This window comes from Pristiophorus japonicus, unplaced genomic scaffold, assembly GCF_044704955.1.
Source record: "Pristiophorus japonicus isolate sPriJap1 unplaced genomic scaffold, sPriJap1.hap1 HAP1_SCAFFOLD_859, whole genome shotgun sequence".
Taxonomy (NCBI): domain Eukaryota; kingdom Metazoa; phylum Chordata; class Chondrichthyes; family Pristiophoridae; genus Pristiophorus; species Pristiophorus japonicus.
This window is the reverse complement of record NW_027254782.1, coordinates 100,691-122,390: the sequence shown is the minus strand read 5'-3', so window position 1 is coordinate 122,390 and position 21,700 is coordinate 100,691. Positions and strand designations below refer to the sequence as shown.

Below are 21,700 nucleotides of genomic sequence, written 5' to 3'. Positions count from 1 at the left end.
TGAGTGAAGAAGTTTCTCCTCATCTCAGTCCTAAATGGCTTACCCCTTATCCTTAGACTGTGTCCCCTGGTTCTGGACTTCCCCAACATCGGGAACATTCTAATCGCATCTAACCTGTCTCGTCCCGTCAGAATCTCATACGTTTCTATGAGATCCCCTCTCATCCTTCTAAACTCCAGTGAATAAAGGCCCAGTTGCTCCAGTCTCTCCTGATATGTCAGTCCTGCCATCCCGGGAATCAGTCTGGTGAATCTTCGCTGCACTCCCTCAATAGCAAGAATGTCCTTCCTCAGATTAGGAGACCAAAACTGAACACAATATTCCAAGTGTGGCCTCACCAAGGCCCTGTACAACTGCAGTAAGACCTCCCTGCTCCTATACTCAAATCACCGAGCCATGAAGGCCAACATACCATTTGCCTTCTTCACCGCCTGCTGTACCTGCATGCCAACTTTCAATGACTGATGTACCATGACACCCAGGTCTCGTTGCACCTCCCCCTTTTCTTAGCCTGCCGCCATTCAGATAATATTCTGTCTTTGTGTTTTTTCCCCCAAACTGGATAACCTCACATTTATCCACATTATACTGCATCTGCCATGCATTTGCCCACTCACCTAACCTGTCCAAGTCACCCTGCAGCCTCATAGTGTCCTCCTCACAGCTCACACCGCCACCCAGCTTAGTGTCATCTGCAAACTTGGAGATATTACACTCAATTCTTTCATCTCAATCGTTAATGTATATTGTAAATAGCTGGGGTCCCAGCACTGAGCCCTGCGGCACTCCACTAGTCACTGCCTGCCATTATGAAAAGGACCCATTTATCCCGACTCTCTGCTTCCTGTCTGCCAAGCAGTTCTCTATCCACGTCAGTACATTACCCCCAATACCATGTACTTTGGTTTTGCACACCAATCTCTTCTGTGGGACATTGTCAAAAGCCTTTTGAAAGTCCAAATACACCACATGCACTGGTTCTCCCTTGTCCACTCTGCTAGTTACATCCTCAAAAAATTCCAGAAGATTTGTCAAGCATGATTTCCCTTTCATAAATCCATGCTGACTTGGACCGATCCAAATGTGCTGCTATTTCATCTTTAATAATTGATTCCAACATTTTCCCCACTACTGATGAAGGAGTGAGAGAGAGGGGAAGGGGAGAGAGAGGGGGGAGGAGCGAGGCTGTGACAAGGGAAGGGGAAGGAGGGAGAGAGGAATGAGTGAGAGATGGGGAAAGTGAGATAGCAGGAAAGGGAGGGAGGGGTAAAAAGATGTAGAATGGGTTGTGAGGGGGAAGGGTGACAGAGATTTGGAAGGGGAGAGAGTGTGTCAGATAGACAAGAAGAGGAGAGAGGGGAACCAGTTTTTCCAGGGTCAGTCTCGGAGATGATTAATATTTATAATTAAAGCTGCTTTTAATTGACGTTGAATTTAACAACTGAGCTTATTTGCGTAGGCCCCAGTGAGATTTAAACCCACGACTCCAGGTTTACTAGACCAGTACTCTAACCCCTGAGCTATGGAGCAACCTGCTCTGGGAAAGACAGGGGAAGGAGCAGGAAAGAGAGGGGAAGGGAAAAGAGAGAGTGGCAGGAGTGAGAGAGAGGGGGAAGGGGAGAGAGAGAGAGGGGAAGGGGAGAGAGAGTGGAACGAGTGAGAGAGAGGGGAAGGAGAGGGAGGCGGGGGAAGGGCGTGCAGGGAGGAAGAGAGAGGGGAAGGGGAGAGAGAGTGGGGGAGGGGAGGAATGAGAGGGGACGGGAGACGGAAAGGGAGAATGAAAAGGCAGAGGGTGTGAGAGAGTGGGTAGTGGAGAGAGGGGATGGGATAGAGAGAGGGATGATAGTGAAGGAAGGAGCGAGAGGGGAAGGAATGGGGAGAGAATGAAAATAAAGAGTGAAGGGGAGAGATGGGGAAGGAGTGACAGAGAGGGGGAAGGGGAGAGAGAGACGGGGAGGGGAAAGAGTGGTAAGGGACGGGGAGACAGAGAGTGGAAGGGGAGAGAGAGGGGGAGAGGGACAGAGGGAGGAAGGGGAGAGAGATAAATAACGGGAGAGAGGGGGAAGGGGAGAGGGAGGGAGGGGATGGACAGAGAGAAAGCTTGGAAGGGGGGGAGAGAGAGGGGAAGGTGTGTGAGAGAGGGGAGGGGATCGAGCTTAAGGGGAGAGAAAGGGGAAGGAGTGAGAGAGATGGGGAAGGGGAGACAGTGAGGAAGAGAGAGGGGAAAGGGAGAGAGAGTGCGGGTGGAGATAGAGAGAGAAGGAAAGAGAGGGGACGGGAGAGAGAAAGGGCAGAGGGGTTGAGAGAGTGGGGAAGAGGATAGAGAGAGGGAAGAGAATGAAATTAGAGCGGGAAGGGGAGAGAGGGGAAGAGGGGGAGATCGAGAGTGGAAGGGGAGAGAGAGGGGGAAGGGGAGATAGAGAGTGGAAGGGGAGAGAGGGGGAAGGGGAGAGAGAAGGGGAAGGGGAGAGAGAGTGAGAGAGGGGAAGGAGTTAGAGAGAGAGGAAGGAGTGAAAGAGAGGGGAGGGAAGTGTAGACAGGGAGGAAGAGAGAGGGGAAAGGAAGAGAGAGAGGGGAAGGGAAAGAGAGGGAGGGGAAGGGGTGAGAGAGTGTGGAAGAGGAGAGAGAGTTTGAGGGAAGAGAGAGGGAGAAGGAATGAGAGCGAGGGGGAGGGGAGAGAGAGGGGAAAGAAACATAGAAATATAGAAAATAGGTGCAGGAGTAGGCCATTCGGCCCTTTGAGCCTGCACCACCATTCAATATGATCATGGCTGATCATTCACCTCAGTACCCCTTTCCTGCTTTCTTTCGATATCCATTGATCCCTTTAGCCGTAAGGGCCATATCTAACTCCCTCTTGAATATATCCAGTGAACTGACCTCAACAACTCTCTGCGGCAGGGAATTCCACAGGTTAACAACTCTCTGAGTGAAGGAGTTTCTCCTCATCTCGGTCCTAAATGGCCTACCCCTTATCCTAAAACTGTATCCCCTGGTTCTGGACTTCCCCAACATCGTGAACAATCTACCCGCATCTAACCTGTCCCGTCCCGTCAGAATCTTGTATGTTTCTATGAGATCCACTCTCATCCTTCTAAACTCAAATATATAAAGGCCCAGTCGATCCAGTCTCTCCTCATATGTCAGTGCAGTCATCCCGGGAATCAGTCTGGTGAACCTTCGCTGCACTCCCTCAATAGCAAGAATGTCCTTCCTCAGATTAGGAGACCAAAACTGAACACAATATTCCAGGTGAGGCCTCACCAAGACCTTGTACAACTGCAGTAAGACCTCCCTGCTCCTATACACAAATCCCCTCGCTATGAAGGCGAACATACCATTTCCCTTCTTCACCACCTGCTGTACCTGTATGCCAACTTTCAATGACTGATGTACCATGACACCCAGGTCTCGTTGCACCTCCCCTTTTCCTAATCTGCCGCCATTCAGATAATATTCTGTCTTTGCGTTTTTGCCCCCAGTGTGGATAACCTCACATTTATCCACATTATACTGCATCTGCCATGCATTTACCCACTCACCTAACCTGTCCAAGTCACCCTGCAGCCTCTTAGCGTCCCCCTCACAGCTCACACTGCCACCCAGCTTAGTGTCATCTGCAAACGTGGAGATATTACACTCAATTCCTTCATCTAAATCATTAATGTATATTGTAAATAGCTGGGGTCCCAGCACTGAGCCCTGCGGCACTCCTGCCATTCTGAAAAGGACCCGTTTATTCCCGACTCTGCTTCCTGTCTGCCAACCAGTTCTCTATCCACGTCAGTGGAAGGAGTGAGAGAGAGGGGGAAGGGAAGACAGGGAGGAAGGGAGAGGGGAAGGGGAGAGAGAGTGGGGGAAGGGAGGAATGAGAGGGGACGGGAGAGGGAAAGGGAGAGTGAAAAGACAGAGGGGGTGAGAGAGTGGATAGTGGAGAGGGGAGGAGGGGATAGAGAGAGGGAAGATAGAGGAGGAAGGAGAGAGAGGGGAAGGAATGGGGAGAGAATGAAATTACAGAGGGAACGGGAGAGAGGGGAAGAGAGAGAGAGTGGAAGGGGAGACAGAGGGGGAAGGGGTGAGAGAGGGGAAGGAGTGAGAGAGGGGAAGGAGTGAGAGAGAGAGAAGGGGAGTATCTGAAAAGAAAATACAGAGAGGGGAAGGGGAAAGAGAGGGAGGGGAAGGAGTGAGAAAGTGAGGAAAGGGGAGAGACGGGAATGGGAGAAAGTTGGGAAAGAGAGAGGGAGGAGAAGAGAGAATCTGAAATGAAAAGGAAAAGTGAGGGGAGCGGAGAGGGTGAGGCGGGGAGAGGGGAAGTGGGGAGAGGGGAATGAGTGAGAGACAGGGAAAAAGATGTGGAACAGGTCGTGATGGGGAAGCTTGTTGTTCCAGAGGGGTTTAATATTTATAACCTTGGTTAACTGACAGTGAATTTAAACACTGAACTAATTTTGAGTAGGCCCCAGTGAGATTTGAACTCACGACCCCTGGTTTACGAGACCAGTGCTCTAACCTCTGAGCTATGGAGCCACCTGCGCTGGAAAAAACAGGGGAAGGAGCAGGAAAGAGAGAGGAAGGGAAAAGAGAGACTGGAAGGAGTGAGAGAGAGTGGGAAGGAGTGTGAGAGAGTGGGGAAGGGGAGAGAAAGTGTGGAACGGAGGGAGAGAGGGAAGGGGAGCGAGAGGGAATGAGTGAGAGAGAGAGAGGGGAAGGGGAGAGAGATGTGAAGGCAAAAGAGCGAGGGAGGAGGCAGGGGTGAGAGAAAGGAAGGGGAGAGAGAGGGAGAAGGGGAGAATCTGAAAAGAAAGGGAAAAGAGAGCGAGAGAGGAGGGTGGGGTGGGAGGGGAGGAAAGAGAGAGTGAAAAGGCAGAGAGGGAAGGAGCGAGAGGAGAGAGTAGGTAGTAGAGAGAGGGGGAGGGGAGAGAGAGAGAAGATAGAGGAGGAACAAGAGAGAGGGGAAGGAGAGAGAGAACGAAAGTAGAGAGGGAAGGGGAGAGAGGGGAAGGAGAGAGAGAGGAAGGAGTGAGAGAGAGGGGGGAAGATTGAGGGGAAAGAGGAGAGAGGTGAAGAGAGGGGAATGAGTGAGAGATGGGGAAAGCGAGATCGCAGGAAAGGGAGAGAGTGGTAAAAAGATGTATAATGGGGAACAGAGAGCTTTTTGTATCACAGTCAGTCTCAGAGGTGTTTAATATTTATAACTAAACCCTTTGTTAATTGACAGTGAATTTAAATACTGAGCTAATTTTGAGGAGGCCCCCAGTGAGATTTGAACCCACGACCCCTGGTTTACTAGACCAGTGCTCTAACCCCTGAGCTATGGAACCACCTGCCCTGAACTATGGGTCATTCCCCAGTTAGTGCTGTGTGTTTGAAGAATGAGGAGGGGTCAGTGAAACGATCATATTGAATGGTGGTGCAGGCTCGAAGGGCCGAATGGCCGACTCCTGCTCCTCGTTTTGATGTTTCTATGAATGAGTGAGAGACGGGTAAAGCGAGATAACTAAAAAGATGGACAACAGGACATGATGGGGAAGCTGGAAAGAAAAGAAGGGAACTTTTTGTTCCAAGGATGGTCTTGGAACTGTTATAATATTCTAACACTTCCACACCCTTGTCAATTGACAGTGAATTTAAATGCTAAGTTAATTTTGATTGGCCCCAGTGAGATTTGAACTCACGACCCCTGGTTTACAAGACCAGTGCTCTAACCGCTGAGCTATGGAGCCACCTGTGCAGCTAAAGACAGTGGAAGGAGCAGGAAAGAGAGGGGAAGGGAAAAGAGAGAGTGGAAGGAGTGAGAGAGAGGGGAAGGAGTGAGTGAGTCAGAGGGGAGGGGGAGAGTGTGGGAGAGGAAGAGGAGAGATTGGGAGAGGAAGGGGAGAGAGAGAGAGGAGAAGGGGAGAGAGGGGAAGGGGAAAGAGTGGGAGGGGAAGGGGAGAGAGAGTGTGGAAGGGAGGGAGAGAGGCGAAGGAGTGAGGGAGATGGGGAAGATGATAGAGAGGTTAAGAGGAGTGATGGTGAAGGAGTGAGAGAGAGGAGAAGGGGAGAGATGGGAAGGGGAGAGAGGCGAAGGAGAGGATCTGAAAGTAAAGGGAAAAGAGAGAGAGAGAGGAGGGAGAGAGGGTGTAGCGAGGGAGGGGGGAATGAGTGAGAGACGGGGAAAGCGAGATCGTGGGAAAGGGAGAGAGGGGTAAAAAAATGTAGAACGCGTCGTGATGGGGAAGGGAGAGAGAACCTGTTGTTCGAGGGTTGATCTCAGAGCTGTTTAATATTTATAATTAAAGCACTTGTTAATTGACAGTAAATTTAAATATTGATCTAATTTTGAGTAGGCCCCAGTGAGATTTGAACCCACGACCCCTGGTTTATTAGACCAGTGCTCTAACCCCTGAGCTATGGAGCCACCTGCTCTGAAAAAGACAGGGGAAGGAGCAGTAAAGAGTGGGGAAGGGAAAAGAGAGAGTGGAAGCAGTGAGAGAGGGGGGGAATGGGAGAGAGTGGGGAAGGGGAGAGAGAGAGAGACGGGGAGGGGAAAGAGGGATAAGGAACCGGTAGACAGAGAGTGGATGGGGAGAGAGAGGCGGAAGGGGAGAGAGTGGGGAATGAGCAAAAGAGAGGGGGAAGGGGAGACTGGGATGAAGTAAGTGGGGCAAGGGAGAGAGAGCGGAGGAAGGGGAAAGAGAGCTTAAGGGGAGAGAGAGGGAATGTGAGAAAGGTTGGAGCACGGAAGGGACTGAGAGAGAGGGAGAAGGGGAGACAGGGAGGAAGAGAGAGGGGAAGGGGAGAGAGAAAGGGGGTGGGGAAAGAGAGGGAGGTGACGGAGAGCAAGTGTGTGGAATGGGGGAGAGAGAGGAAGAGGAGAAATGGGAAGGAGCGAGAGAGAGAAGGGGAAAAGAGAGAGAGAGAGGAGATAAAGTGGGCGAGTGATGCGGCAGAAAGAGGGAAGATAGTGGGTCGGGGAGAGGATAATGAATGAGAGTCAGATATTTAAATATTTAATTTTGAGAAGGCCCCAATGAGATTTGAACCACCTGCTCTGGGAAAGATCGGGGAAGGAGCAGGAAAGAGAGGGGAAGGGAAAAGAGAGAGGGGAAGGAAAGGGGAGAGAGTGAAAGGAGAAAGGGAAGGGGAGAGAGGGGAAAGAGGTGAGAGAGAGAGAGGGGAAGGAGTTAGAGAGAGGGGAGGGAAGTGGAGACAGGGAGGAAGAGAGAGGGGAAGGGGAGAGAGGTGGGGGGGGAGGGGAAAGAGAGGGAGGGGAAGGGGAGAGAGAGTATGGAAGGGGAGAGAGAGGGTGAGGGGAGAGAGAGGGGGAAGGAGTGAGAGAGAGGGGGAGGGGAGAGAGAGGGAGAAGAAACATAGAAACATAGAAACAAAGACAATAGGTGCAGGAGTAGGCCATTCGGCCCTTCGAGCCTGCACCCTCATTCAATAAGATCATGGCTGATCATTCACCTCAGTACCCCTTTCCTGCTTTCTCTCCATACCCCTTCATCCCTTTAGCCGTAAGGGCCATATCTAACTCCTTCTTAAATATATCCAATGAACTGGCCTCAACAACTCTCTGCGGCAGGGAATTCCACAGGTTAACAATTCTCTGAGTGAAGAAGTTTCTCCTTATCTCAGTCCTAAATGGCTTACCCCTTGTCCTTAGACTGTGACCCCTGGTTCTGGACTTCCCCAACATCGGGAACATTCTAACCGCATCTAACCTGTCTCGTCCCGTCAGAATCACATACGTTTCTATGAGATCCCCTCTCATCCTTCTAAACTCCAGTGAATAAAGGCCCAGTTGCTCCAGTCTCTCCTCATATGTCAGTCCAGCCATCCCGGGAATCAGTCTGGTGAACCTTCGCTGCACTCCCTCAATAGCAAGAACGTCCTTCCTCAGATTAGGAGACCAAAACTGAACACAATATTCCAGGTGTGGCCTCACCAAGGCCCTGTACAACTGCAGTAAGACCTCCCTGCTCCTATACTCAAATCCCCGAGCTATGTCGGCCAACATACCATTTGCCTTCTTCACCGCCTGCTGTACCTGCATGCCAACTTTCAATGACTGATGTACCATGACACCCAGGTCTCGTTGCACCTCCCCTTTTCTTAGCCTGCCGCCAATCAGATAATATTCTGTCTTCGCGTTTTTGCCCCCAAACTGGATAACCTCACATTTATCCACATTATACTGCATCTGCCATGTATTTGCTCACTCACCTAACCTGTCCAAGTCACCCTGCAGCCTCATAGTGTCCTCCTCACAGCTCACACTGCCACCCAGCTTAGTGTCATCTGCAAACTTGGAGACATTACACTCAATTCTTTCATCTCAATCGTTAATGTATATTGTAAATAGCTGGGGTCCCAGCACTGAGCCCTGCGGCACTCCACTAGTCACTGCCTGCCATTCTGAAAAGGACCCATTTATCCCGACTCTCTGCTTCCTGTCTGCCAAGCAGTTCTCTATCCACGTCAGTACATTACTCCCAATACCATGTACTTTAATTTTGCACACCAATCTCTTGTGTGGGACCTTGTCAAAAGCCTTTTGAAAGTCCAAATACACCACATGCACTGATTCTCCCTTGTCCACTCTGCTAGTTACATCCTCAAAAAATTCCAGAAGATTTGTCAAGCATGATTTCCCTTTCATAAATCCATGCTGACTTGGACCGATCCTGTCACTGCTTTCCAAATGTGCTGCTATTTCATCCTTAATAATTGATTCCAACATTTTCCCCACTACTGATGAAGGAGTGAGAGAGAGGGGAAGGGGAGAGAGAGGGGGAAGGAGCGAGGCTGTGACAAGGGAAGGGGAAGGAGGGAGAGTGGAATGAGTGAGAGATGGGGAAAGTGAGATAGCAAGAAAGGGAGGGAGGGGTAAAAAGATGTAGAATGGGTTGTGAGGGGGAAGGGTGACAGAGATTTGGAAGGGGAGAGAGTGTGTCAGAGAGACGAGAAGAGGAGAGAGGGGAACCAGTTTTTCCAGGGTCAGTCTCAGAGATGATTAATATTTATAATTAAAGCTGCTTTTAATTGACGTTGAATTTAACAACTGAGCTTATTTGCGTCGGCCCAGTGAGATTTAAACCCACGACCCCAGGTTTACTAGACCAGTGCTCTAACCCCTGAGCTATGGAGCAACCTGCCCTGGAAAAGACAGGGGAAGGAGCAGGAAAGAGAGGGGAAGGGAAAAGAGAGAGTGGCAGGAGTGAGAGAGAGGTGGAAGGGGAGAGAGAGAGAGGGGAAGGGGAGAGAGAGTGGAAGGAGTGAGAGAGAGAGAGGTGAAAGGGAGAGAAGGAGAGGAAGGGGAGAGAGGGAGGGCAAGGAGTGAGAGAGGGGGGGAAGTTGAAAGAGAGGTTAAGAAGAGGATGGGGAAGGAGCGAGAGAGAGAGGGGAAGGGGAGAAAGTAGGGAAAGAGAGAGAGGGAGGAGGCAGGGGAAGGGAACAGAGAGGAAGAAGGGGAAAATCTGAAAGGAAAGGGAAAAGAGAGAGGAGAAAGGGGAGGGGAATGAGTGAGAGACATGGAAAGGAAAGGGAGAGAGAGATTTGGAAGGGGAGAGAGAGTACAAGAGAGACGAGAACAGGAGAGGGGGTCCTGTTGTTCCAGGGTCAGTCTCGTAGTTGTTTATTATTTATAATTAAAACCCTTGTTATTTAAATACTAAATTAATTATGCAAAGGCCCCACTGAGATTTGAACCCACGACCCCTGGTTTACAAGACCAGTGCTCTAACCCCTGAGCTATGGAGCCACCTATTCAGTGAAAGAAAGGGGATGGAGCAGGAAAGGGAGGGGAAGGGAAAAGAGAGAGTGGAAGGAGTGAGAGAGGGGGAAGGGGAGAGAGGAATGGGAGAGAGAGGGGGGAGGGCAGAGAGAGGGAGGAGAAGGGGAGAGAGAGGTGAAGGAGAGGGGGGGAGAGAGGGGGAATGAGTGAGACAGGGGAGAGAGCGGAAGGGACTGAGAGAGAGGGGGAAGAGGGTGACAGGCAGGAAGAGAGAGTAGAAGGGGAGAGAGAAAGTTGGTGGGGCAATATAGAAACATAGAAACATAGAAAATAGGTGCAGGAGTAGGCCATTCGGCCCTTCGAGCCTGCACCGCCATTCAATGTGATCATGGCTGATCATTCACCTCAGTACCCCTTTCCTGCTTTCTCTCCATACCCCTTGATCCCTTTAGCCGTAAGGGCCATATCTAACTCCCTCTTGAATATATCCAATGAACTGGCATCAACAACTCTCTGTGGTAGAGAATTCCACAGGTTAACAACTCTCTGAGTGAAGAAGTTTCTCCTCATCTCAGTCCTAAATGGCCTACCCCTTATCCTAAGATTGTGTCCCCTGGTTCAGGACTTCCCCAACATCGGGAACATTCTTCCCGCATTGAACTTGTCCAGTCCAGTCAGAAACTTATATGTTTCTCTGAGATCCCCTCTCATCCTTCGAAACTCCAGTGAATAAAGGCCCAGTTGATCCAGTCTCTCCTCATATGACAGTCCAGCCATCCCGGGAATCAGTCTGGTGAACCTTCGCTGCACTCCCTCAATAGCAAGAACGTCCTTCCTCAGATTAGGAGACCAAAACTGTACACAATACTCCAGGTGCGGTCTCACCAGGGCCCTGTATAACTGGAGTAAGACATCCTTGCTCCTGTACTCAGACCCTCTTGCAATGAAGGCCAACGTACCATTTGCATTCCGAACTGCTTGCTGCACCTGCATGTCTGCTTTCAATGACTCTCCCCTCCAACATCTCCCTTTCCCGTTCTCTCCCCTTCCCCTCTCTCCCCTTCCCCTCTCTCTCTCACATCTTTCCCTCTCTCCTTCTCCTTCCCCTCTATTTCAAACTCCTTACCCTCTCTCTCTCCTCTTCCCCCTCTCTCGCTTCCCTTCTCCCTCTCTCTCTCCCCTGCCCCCTCTCTTTCCCCTCTCACTCACTCCTTCCCCTCTCCCTTTTCATTTTATCCCCTCCTCTCTCTCCCCTCCCTCTCCTTCTCCCTCACCTCCCCAGTCTCCACTCCCCTCCCTTTCCCTCCTTCCCTTGCTCTTACTCTCCCCTTTCCCATCAGACTCGCACCTCCCCACATCTCCCATTCCCCCCCCATCTCCCCTTCTCCCTCTCTCCCCTTCCCCCGCTCTATCTTCCCCCCTCGAGAGACAGAGTTAGATGGTGAGAGACAGAAAGAAAGAGAGTGAGATTGAGAGAGAGAGAGAGAGACAGAGAGACTGAGAGATTGGGACAGAGTGTGACTGAGTTGCCTTGGGATGTTTTACCACGTGAAAGACCCGATATATCGATGTTGAGAGGTGAATATTGAAGAGACGGAGGCAGGAGTCTGGGGGATGAGACACAATCTGAGCGTTTCACTGACCCCTCCTCATTCTTCAAACACACAGCACTAACTGGGGAATGACCCACAGCCCAGGGCAGGTGGTTCCATAGCTCAGGGGTTAGAGCACTGGTCTCGTAAATCAGGGGTTGTGGGTTCAAATCTCACTGGGGCCTACTCAAAATTAGTTCAGTATTTAAATTCACCTAAATATTGAACACCTCTGAGACTGACTGTGATACAAAAGGCTTATTTCTCTGTTGCCCATTTTACATCTTTTTACCTCTCTCTCCCCTTCCCATGATCTCGCTTTCCCAGTCTCTCACTCATTCCCCTCTCTTCACCTCTCTCCCCTTCCCCCTCTCTCTCCTCTTCCCCCTCAATCTCCCCTTCCCCAATCTTCCCCCCTCTCTCATTCCTTCCTCTCTCTCTCCTTCCCCTCTCTCCCCTTCCCTCTCGACTTTCACTCTCCCTCTCCTTCCCCTCTCTCTCCTTCCTCCTTTATCTTCTTTCTCTCTCCCCTCCCCCTCTCTCCACTACCTACTCTCTGTCCTCTCGCTCCTTCCCTCTCTGCCTTTTCACTCTCTCTTTCCTCCCCTCCCACCCCTCTCTCCTCTCTCGCTCTGTTTTCCCTTTCTTTTCAGATTTTACCCTTCTCTCTCTCTCTCCCCTTCCTATCTCTCGCCCCTGCCTCCTCCCTCGCTCTTTTGTCTTCACATCTCTCTCCCCTTCCCCTCTCTCTCTCTCACTCATTCCCTCTCTCTCTCACTCATTCACTCTCTCTCCCCTCCCCTCTCTCACTCCTTCCCCCAACTCTCTCTCCCCTTCCACACTCTCTCTCACTCCTTCCCCCTCTCTCTCACTCATTCCAGTCTCTCTTTTCCCTTCCTCTCTCTTTCCTGCTCCTTCCGCTGTCTTGCCCAAAGCAGGTGGCTCCATAGCTCAGGGGTTAGAGCACTGGTCTAGTAAACCAGGGGTCGTGAGTTCAAATCTCACTGGGGCCTATTCAAAATTAGCTCAGTATTTAAATTCACCATCAATTAACAAAGGTTATAAATATTAAACAGCTTTGCAACTGACCCTGGGATAACAAGCTTGTTTCCCCATCACGACATGTTCCACATCTTTTTCCCTATCTCTCACTCATTCCCCTCTCCCCCCTTCCCCCAACCTCGCCTCACCCTCTCTCCCTCCTCCCATTCCGCTCCCCTCACTTTTCCTTTTCATTTCATATTCTCTCCTCTCCTCCCTCTCTCTTTCCCAACTTTCTCCCATTCCCGTCTCTCCCCTTTCCTCACTCTCTCACTCCTTCCCCTCCCTCTCTTTCCCCTTCCCCTCTCTCTGTAAAGTCCTGTCCCCTCAGTACAGATTCACACGAGGCGTGTAGTGAAGTTAAGGTCACTCTGGACCTGCACCTTTCTATCACAGCTCTGGAATGCTGCACTTGCCTGAGACCTGTCCTTGTATACCTGTCCCTTGCAAGTGCACCCCTGGTGGTAAGGTATGCTGGTGGTTACAGGTCATATCTTATTACAGTCGTGTACAGCATGTTGGGATACAGTTATATATAATAATGTAAGATACATGACAATGGGGAAGGGAGTTGAGCAAGGTGAAAGAGAGGTGAAGATGAGTGATGGGGAAGTAGTGAGAGAGAGCGGGGGGGGGTGGGGAAGGGGAGGGATGGGAATGGGAGAAAGTTGGGAAAGAGAGTGAGGGAGTAGGCAGGGGAGAGAGAAAGGGGAAGGGTAGAGAGAGGGAGAAGGGGAGAATCTGAAATGAAAGGGAAAAGAGAGAGGAGGGAGGGGAGCAGAGAGGGAGGAGGGAGGGAGGGTGAGGCGAGGGAGGGGGAAGTGGGGAGAGGGGAATGAGTGAGAGACGTGGAAAGAGAGATCGCGGGAAAGGGAGAGAGGGGTAAAAAGATGCAGAACTGGGGAAGAAAGAGAGAGATTTGGAAATGGAGAGAGAGTGTAGCCTGTTGTTCCAGGGTCAGTCTCGGAGCTGTTTAATACTTATAATTAAATCCCTTGTTAATTGACGGTGAATTTAAATACTGAGCTAATTTTGAGTCATCCTGCAGCCTCATAGCATCCTCCTCACAGCTCACACCGCCAGCCAGTTTAGTGTTATCTGCAAACTTGGAGATATTACACTCAATCCCTTCATCTAAATCGTAATGTATATTGTAAAGAGCTGGGGTCGCAGCACTGAGCCCTGCGGCACTCCACTAGTCACTGCCTGCCATTCTGAAAAGGACCCGTTTATCCCGACTCTCTGCTTCCTGTCTGCCAACCAGTTCTCTATCCACGTCAGTACATTACCCCCAATACCATGCGCTTTAATTTTGCACACCAATCTCTTGTGTGGGACCTTGTGAAAAGCCTTTTGAAAGTCCAAATACACCACATCCACTGGTTCTCCCTTGTCCACTCTACTAGTTACATCCTCAAAAAATTCCAGAAGATTCATCAAGCATGATTTCCCTTTCAAGCATGATTTTCCTTTCATAAATCCATGCTGACTTGGACCGATCCTGTCACTGCTTTCCGAATGCACTGCTATTTCAATCTGAATGGTTCATTCCAACATTTTCCCCACTACTGATGTCAGTCTAACCAGTCAAAGCGAAAGAGAGGGATTGTGGAATGGGCGGAGGAATGAGGGGTGACAGCAAGAGAGTCAGGAAATGGAGCATGAGACTAATTTCGCACAGAGTGGTGTAGTGAGAGGATAGTGAATGAGAGACAGATATTTAACTAATTTTGAGTAGGCCCCAGTGAGATTTGAACCCACGACCCCTGGTTTACTAAACCAGTGCTCCAACCCCTGAGCAATGGAGCGATCTGCTCTAAGAAAGACAGGGGAAGGAGCAGGAAAGAGAGGGGAATGGAAAAGAGAGAGTGGAATGAGTGAGAGTGAGGGGGAAGGGGAGAGAGAGAGATGGGAAGGGGAGAGAGAGAGAGGTGGGAAGGGAAATAGGTGAATGAGTTAGAGAGAAAGGTGATGAGGATAGAGAGGGGAAGGGGAGAGAAAGAGTGGGGAAGGGGAGAGACAGTCAGGAGAGAGAGGGAGGGGCAGGGGAGAGAGAAAGGAAGGGGAGAGAGAGGGAGAAGGGGAGAATGCCAAAAGAAAGGGTAAAGAGAGAGAGAAGGAAGAGGGGGGCGGGGAGGGAAGAGGGAGAGTGAAGGGGAGCGGAAAAGGCAGAGGGGGAAGGGAAAAGAGGGGGTGAGAGTGGGTAGTGGAAAGAGGGGGAGGGGAGACAGAGAGAGGGGGGAGGGGATGGAGTGACAGAGAGGGGAATGAGTGTATTGTGTTCCTAACACAGATGAGACTGCACACAGGGAGGTTACAGTAACAGTGACCTCAGTCTTTAATAAGACTCTCCAGAGTGAGGAACAGGCCTTAGGGGCGACTTATACACAGTGCTCCCAATGGTATCCCTTGGGACTTCAGGGGATGAGCTCCCTGGTGGTGGAACATGGGAGAGCATACTTTACAGATACACAACAGAGTGAGAGATGAGGAAAGTGAGATAGTGGGAAAGGGATAGAGGAGTAAAAAGATGTAGAACGGGTCGTGATGGGGAAAGGATCGAGAGATGAGAAGATGAGAGTGGAGCCTGTTGTTCCAGGGTTGGTCTCGGAGCTGTTTAATATTGTTTAATATTTATAATTAAACCCCTTGTTAATTGACGGTGAATTTAAATACTAAACTAATTTTCAGTAGGCCCCAGTGAGATTTGAACTCACAACCCCAGGTTTACTGGACCAGTGCTCTAACCCCTGAGCTATGGAGCCACCTGCTCAAGGAAACACAGGGGAAGGAGCAGGAAAGAGAGGGGAAGGGAAAAGTGAGAGTGGAAGGAGGGAGAGAGAGGGGAAGGGGAGAGAGAGGGAGGGGAGAGAGAGAAGGGGAGAATGTAAACAGAAAGGGAAAAGGGAGGGGAGGGAAGAGGGAGAGGGAAAGGGAGAGTGAAAAGGCAGAAGGGGAAGGGAAGAGAGGGTGGAGAGAGTGGGGAGTGGACAGTGGGGACAGGAGAGAGAGGGAAGATAGAGGAGGAAGGAGACAGAGGGGAAGGAATGGGGAGAGAGTGAAGGTAGAAAGGGAAGGGGAGCGAGGGGAAAGAGGTGAGAGAGAGAGGGGAAGGAGCTAGAGAGAGAGGAAGGGGAGAGAGGGGCGAGAAGTAGAGACAGGGAGAAAGAGAGAGTGTGAGGGGAGAGAGAGGGTGAGGGGAGAGAGAGGGGGAAGGAGTGAGAGAGAGGGGGAGGGGAGAAAGAGGGGGAAGGAGCGAGAGAGAGGGGGAGGGGAGAGAGAGGGGGAAGAAACATTGAAACATAGAAATATAGAAAACAGGTGCAGGAGTAGGCCATTCGGCCATTCGAGCCTGCACCACCATTCAATAAGATCATGGCTGATCATTCCCTCAGTATCCCTTTCCTGCTTTCTCTCCATACCCCTTGATTCCCTTAGCATATCTAACTCCCTCTTGAATATATCCAATGAACTGGCCTCAACAACTCTCTGCGGCAGTGAATTCCACAGGTTAACAACTCTCTGAGTGAAGAAGTTTCTCCTCATCTCAGTCCTAAATGGTCTACCCCTTATCCTTAGACTGTGTCCCCTGGTTCTGGACTTCCCCAACATCGGGAACATTCTAACCGCATTTAACCTGTCCCGTCCCATCAGAATCTTATACGTTTCTATGAGATCCCCTCTCATCCTTCTAAACTCCCGTGTATAAAGGCCCAGTTGCTCCAGTCTCGCCTCATATGTCAGTCCCGCCATCCCGGGAATCAGTCTGGTTACCTTCGCTGCACTCCCTCAATAGCAAGAATGTCCTTCCTCAGATTAGGAGACCAAAACTGAACACAATATTCCAGGTGAGGCCTCAACAAGGCCCTGTACAACTGCAGTAAGACCTCCCTGCTCCTATACTCAAATCCTCTCGCTATGAAGGCCAACATACCATTTGCCTTCTTCACCGCCTGCTGTACCTGCATGCCAACTTTCAATGACTGATGTACCATGACACCCAGGTCTCGTTGCACCTCCCCTTTTCCTAATCTGTCACCATTCAGATAATATTCTGTCTTCGTGTTTTTGCCCCCAAAGTGGATAACCTCACATTTATCCACATTATACTGCATCTGCCATGCATTTGCCCACTCACCTAACCTGTCCAAGTCACCCTGCAGCCTCTTAGCATCCTCCTCACAGCTCACACTGCCACCCAGCTTAGTGTCATCTGCAAACTTGGAGATATTACACTCAATTCTTTCATCTCAATCGTTTATGTATATTGTAAAGAGCTGGGGTCCCAGCACTGAGCCCTGCGGTACCCCACTAGTCACTGCCTGCCATTCTGAAAAGGACCTGTTTATCTCGACTCTCTACTTCCTGTCTGCCAACCAGTTCTCTATCCACGTCAGTACATTACCCCCAATACCATGCGCTTTAATTTTGCACACCAATCTCTTGTGTGGGACTTATCAAAAGCCTTTTGAAAGTCCAAATACACCACATCCACTGGTTCTCCCTTGTTCACTCTGCTCGTTACATCCTCAAAAAATTCGAAAAGATTTGTCAAGCATGATTTCCCTTTCATAAATCCATGCTGACTTGGACCGATCCTGTCACTGCTTTCCAACTGTGCTGCTATTTCATCCTTAATAATTGATTCCAACATTTTCCCCACTACTGATGAAGGAGTGAGAGAGGGGGGAAGGGGAGAGAGGGGGAAGGAGCGAGGCTGTGACAAGGGAAGTGGAAGGAGGGAGAGGGGAATGAGTGAGAGAAGGGGAAAGTGAGATAGTGGGAAAGGGAGAGAGGGGTAAAAAGATGTCGAATGGGTTGTGAGGGGGAAGGGTGACAGAGATTTGGAAGGGGAGAGAGTGTAAGAGAGACGAGAAGAGGAGAGGGGGAAGGGTGTGAGTGGAGCCAGTTGTTCCAGTGTCGGTCTCGGAGCTGTTTAATATTTATAATTAAAGCTGCTGTTAATTGACGGTGAATTTAAATACTGAGCTAATTTGAGTAGACCCCAAAGAGACTGAAACTCACGACCCCTGGTTTACAAGACCCGTGTTCTAACCCCTGAGCTATGGAGTCACCCGCTCTGGGACAGGTCGGGGAAGGAGCAGGAAAGAGAGGGGAAGGGAAAAGAGAGAGTGGAAGGAGTGAGAGAGAGGGGAGAATGGGAGAGAGAGGAATGGGGAAGGGGAGAGAGAGCGGAGGGGAGAGAGAGAGGAAGAGAGGGAGGTGGGGAAAGAGAGGGAGGGGATGGACAGAGTGAGAGAGTTTGGAAGCGGGGGGGCAGAGAGGGGAAGGATTGGGAGAGAGGGGGAGGGGAGAGAGCAGAAGGGGAGAGAAAGGGGAAGGAGTGGGAGAGAGAGGGAAGGGAAGACAGGGAGGAAGAGAGAGGGGAAGGGGAGAGAGAGTGGGGGTGGGGAGGGAGGGAGGGGAGGAAAGAGAGAGGACGGGAGAGGGAAAAGGCAGAGGGGGTGAGAGAGTGGGTAGCGGAGAGAGGGGGAGGGGATAGAGGGAGGGAAGATAGAGGAGGAAGGAGAGAGGGGGGAAGGAGAGGAGAGAGAATGAAATAAGAGAGGGAAGGGGAGACAGTGAGTGGAAGGGAAGAGAGAGGGGAAGGTGTGAGAGAGTGAGAGAGTGAGAAGGGGAGAATCTGAAAAGGAAGAGGCAGCTGGGAATGGAGAGTCAGAAGCGGAAGAGAGAATAACAAATTAGAGATGGGAATTTAAATACTAAATTAATTATGCAAAGGTCCCAGTGAGATTTGAACCCACGACCCCTGGTTTACTAGACCAGTGCTCTAACCCCTGAGCTATGGAACCACCTGCCCTGGGCTGTGGGTCATTCCCCAGTTAGTGCTGTGTGTTTGAAGAATGAGGAGGGGTCAGTGAAACGCTCAGATTGTGTCTCATCCCCCAGACTCCTGCCTCCGTCTCTTCAATATTCGCCTCTCAACATCGATATATCGGGTCTTTCACGTAGTAAAACATCCCAAGGCAACTCAGTCACACTCTGCCTCAATCTCTCTCTGCCTCTCTGTCTCTCTCAATCTCACTCTCTTTCTTTCTGTCTCTCACCTTTTCACTCTGTCCCTCGAGGGGCGAAGATAGAGCGGGGGAAGGGGAGAGAGGGAGAAGGGGAGAGAGAGGGGGGGAATGGGAGAGAGAGGGGGCAATGGGAGAGGTGGGGAGGGGGAGAGTCTGATGGGACAGGGGAGAGTGAGAGTGAGGGAAGGAGGGAAAGGGATAAGGGAGGGGAGTGGAGACAGGGGAGGCGAGGGAGAAGGAGAGGGAGGGAAGAGAGAGGAGGGGAGAAAATGAAAAGGAAGAGGGAAAGGAGTGAGCGAGAGGCGAAGGGAAGAGAGAGAGAGGAATACGGAGAGAGAGAGGGAGAAGTGGAGCGAGAGAGGGATAAGAGGAGAGAGAGAGGGTAAGGAATTTGAAATAGAGGGGACGGAGAAGGAGAGAGGGGAAGGGGAAAGAGAGAGAGGAAGAAAGAGGGGCAGGGGAGAGAGAAGGGGGAAAGGGGAAAGAGAGGTTATGGGGAGTGGGGTAAGGAGTGAGAGAGAGAGGGGAAGGGGAGAGAGGGGAAGGGGAGAGAACGGGAAAGGGAGAGAGTTGGAGGGGAGAGTCATTGAAAGCAGCCATGCCGGTGCAGCAAGCGGTTCGGAAGGCAAATGGTACGTTGGCCTTCATTGCAAGAGGGTTTGAGTACAGGAGCAAGGATGTCTTACTCCAGTTATACAGGGCTTTGGTGAGACCACACCTGGAGTATTGTGTGCAGTTTTGATCTCCTTACTTCAGGAAGGATACACTTGCCATAGAGGGAGTGCAGCGAAGGTTCACCAGACTGATTCCTGGGATGGCAGGACTGTGGTATGAGGAGAGATTGGGTCGACTGGGCCTGTATTCACTGGAGTTTAGAAGAATGAGAGGGGATCTGATTGAAACGTGTAAAATTCTGACGGGGTTGGACAGACTGGATGTGGGGAGGATGTTTCCCCGGGGGCTGGGAAGTCTAGAACAAGGGGTCACACAGTCTCAGGATACGGGGTAGGAAATTTAGGAGTGAGATGAGGAGAAATGTTTTCCCTCAGAGGGAGGTGACCCTGTGGAATTCTCTACCACAGAAGGCTGTGGAGGACAAGTCACTGAATATATTTAAGAGGGAGACAGATAGATTTCTAGACACAAAAGGTATGGGGAGGTAAGCAGGAATATGGTGTTGGGATAGAGGATCAGCCATGATCATATTGAATGGTGGTGCAGGCTCGAAGGGCCGAATGGCTTCCTCCTGCTCCGATTTCACATGTTTTTGTGTTTCTCTGAATGAGTGAGACACGGGGGAAGTGAGATAGCAGGAAAAGATGTCATGATGGGGAAGGCAGAGTGAAGGAACACTGTTGTTCCAAGGTCAGTCTCAAAGCTGTTTAATATTTATATTTGACACCCTTAATAATTTAAATACGGAGCTAATTTTGTGAAGGATCCAGAAAGATTTGAACTCACGACCCCTGGTTTACTGGAGCAGTGCTCTAACCCCTGAGCTATGGAGCCACCTGCCCTGGGAAAGATGGGAAGGAGCAGGGAAGAGAGGGGTAGGGAAAAGAGAGCGTGGAAGGAGTGAGAGAGAGGGGGAAGTGGAGAGAGAGGGAGGGGAAGGGGAGAGAGAGGGAGGGGAAGAGAGCGAGGGGAAGTGGAGGGAGAGAGGGGTAGGAGTGAGAGAGGGAAGGGGAAATAGAGAGAACGAGTGAGAGAGAGAGAGGGGAAGGGGAGAGAGATGTGAAGGCAAGAGAGGGAGGAGGCAGGGGAGAGAGAAAGGGGAAGAGGAGAGAGAGGGAGAAGGGGAGAATCTGAAATGAAAGGGAAAAGAGAGCGAGAGAGGAGGGAGGGGTGAGAGGGGAGGGGAAGGGGAGAGAGAGTGTGGAAGGGGAGAGAGAGGGTGAGGGGGGAGAGAAGGGGAAGGAGTGAGAGAGAGGGGGAGGGGAGAGAGAGGGGGAAGAAACATAGAAACATAGAAACATAGAAAATAGGTGCAGGAGTAGACCATTCGGCCCTTCGAGCCTGCACCACCATTCAATAAGATCTTGGCTGATCATTCCCTCAGTACCCCTTTCCTGCTTTCTCTCCATACCCCTTCATCCGTTTAGCAGTAAGGGCCATATCTAACTCCTTCTTAAATATATACAATGAACTGGCATCAACAACTCTCTGCGGCAGGGAACTCCACAGGTTAACAACTCTCTGAGTGAAGAAGTTTCTCCTCATCCCTGTCCTAAATGGTCTACCCCTTATCCTTAGACTGTGTCCCTTGGTTCTGGACTTCCCCAACATCGGGAACATTCCAACCGCATCTAACCTGTCCAGTCCCGTCAGAATCTTATACGTTTCTATGAGATCCCCTCTCATCCTTCTAAACTCCCGTGTATAAAAGCCCAGTTGCTCTAGTTTCTCCTCATATGTCAGTCCAGCCATCCCGGGAATCAGTCTGGTGAACCTTCGCTGCACTCCCTCAATAGCAAGAATGTCCTTCCTCAGATTAGGAGACCAAAACTGAACACAATATTCCAGGTGTGGTCTCACCAAGGCCCTGTACAACTGCAGTAAGACCTCCCTGCTCCTATACTCAAATCCCCTCGCTATGAAGGCCAACATACCATTTGCCTTCTTCACCGCCTGCTGTACCTGCATGCCAACCTTCAATGACTGATGTTCCATGACACCCAGGTCTCGTTGCACCTCCCCTTTTCCTAATCTGTCACCATTCAGATAATATTCTGTCTTTGCGTTTTTGCCCCCAAAGTGGATAACCTCACATTTATCCACATTATACTGCATCTGCCATGCATTTGCCCACTCACCTAACCTGTCCAAGTCACCCTGCAGCCTCTTAGCGTCCCCCTTACAGCTCACACTGCCACCCAGCTTAGTGTCATTTGAAAACTTGGAGATATTACACTCAATTCCTTCATCCAAATCATTGATGTATATTGTAAAGAGCTGGGGTCCCAGCACTGAACCCTGCGGCACTCCACTAGGGAGGGGAAAGGGGAGAGAGAAAGGGAGGGGAGAGAGAGGGAGAGGGGGAAAGAGAGGTAGGGGAAGACGAGAGAGTGGGCAAGGGAGGGAGAGAGGGTGGGGAAGGGAGTTGGGGAAGGTGCAAGAGAGGTTAAGAGGAGTGATGTGGAAGGAGTGAGGAAGAGTGGGGGAAGGGGAGAGACGGGAATGGGAGAAAGTTGGGAAAGAGAGTGAGGGAGGAGGCAGGGGAGAGAGAAAGGGGAAGGATAGAGAGGGGGAGAAGGGGAGAATCTGAAATGAAAGGGAAAAGAGAGAGGAGGGAGGGGAGCAGAGAGGGAGGA

At 50.7% G+C, this 21,700-nt stretch overlaps 9 non-coding genes across 9 annotated transcripts; 2 read left to right on the top strand and 7 right to left on the bottom strand.

The window, feature by feature from the left end:
- Positions 1–4,454: 4,454 nt before the first annotated feature.
- Positions 4,455–4,527, bottom strand: trnat-cgu (transfer RNA threonine (anticodon CGU)). Its single transcript has one exon. It is a non-coding gene; the product is annotated as a tRNA-Thr (tRNA).
- A 720-nt stretch (positions 4,528–5,247) lies between these two features.
- trnat-agu (transfer RNA threonine (anticodon AGU)) lies at positions 5,248–5,321 on the bottom strand. Its single transcript has one exon. It is a non-coding gene; the product is annotated as a tRNA-Thr (tRNA).
- Positions 5,322–5,650: 329 nt separating this feature from the next.
- Positions 5,651–5,723, bottom strand: trnat-ugu (transfer RNA threonine (anticodon UGU)). The gene has a single exon. It is a non-coding gene; the product is annotated as a tRNA-Thr (tRNA).
- A 604-nt stretch (positions 5,724–6,327) lies between these two features.
- Positions 6,328–6,400, bottom strand: trnai-aau (transfer RNA isoleucine (anticodon AAU)). The gene has a single exon. It is a non-coding gene; the product is annotated as a tRNA-Ile (tRNA).
- Positions 6,401–9,672: 3,272 nt separating this feature from the next.
- Positions 9,673–9,745, bottom strand: trnat-ugu (transfer RNA threonine (anticodon UGU)). Its single transcript has one exon. It is a non-coding gene; the product is annotated as a tRNA-Thr (tRNA).
- Positions 9,746–11,422: 1,677 nt separating this feature from the next.
- trnat-cgu (transfer RNA threonine (anticodon CGU)) lies at positions 11,423–11,495 on the top strand. The gene has a single exon. It is a non-coding gene; the product is annotated as a tRNA-Thr (tRNA).
- Positions 11,496–12,250: 755 nt separating this feature from the next.
- Positions 12,251–12,323, top strand: trnat-agu (transfer RNA threonine (anticodon AGU)). Its single transcript has one exon. It is a non-coding gene; the product is annotated as a tRNA-Thr (tRNA).
- A 2,720-nt stretch (positions 12,324–15,043) lies between these two features.
- trnat-agu (transfer RNA threonine (anticodon AGU)) lies at positions 15,044–15,116 on the bottom strand. Its single transcript has one exon. It is a non-coding gene; the product is annotated as a tRNA-Thr (tRNA).
- A 2,975-nt stretch (positions 15,117–18,091) lies between these two features.
- Positions 18,092–18,164, bottom strand: trnat-agu (transfer RNA threonine (anticodon AGU)). Its single transcript has one exon. It is a non-coding gene; the product is annotated as a tRNA-Thr (tRNA).
- Between the last annotated feature and the right edge of the window lie 3,536 nt (positions 18,165–21,700).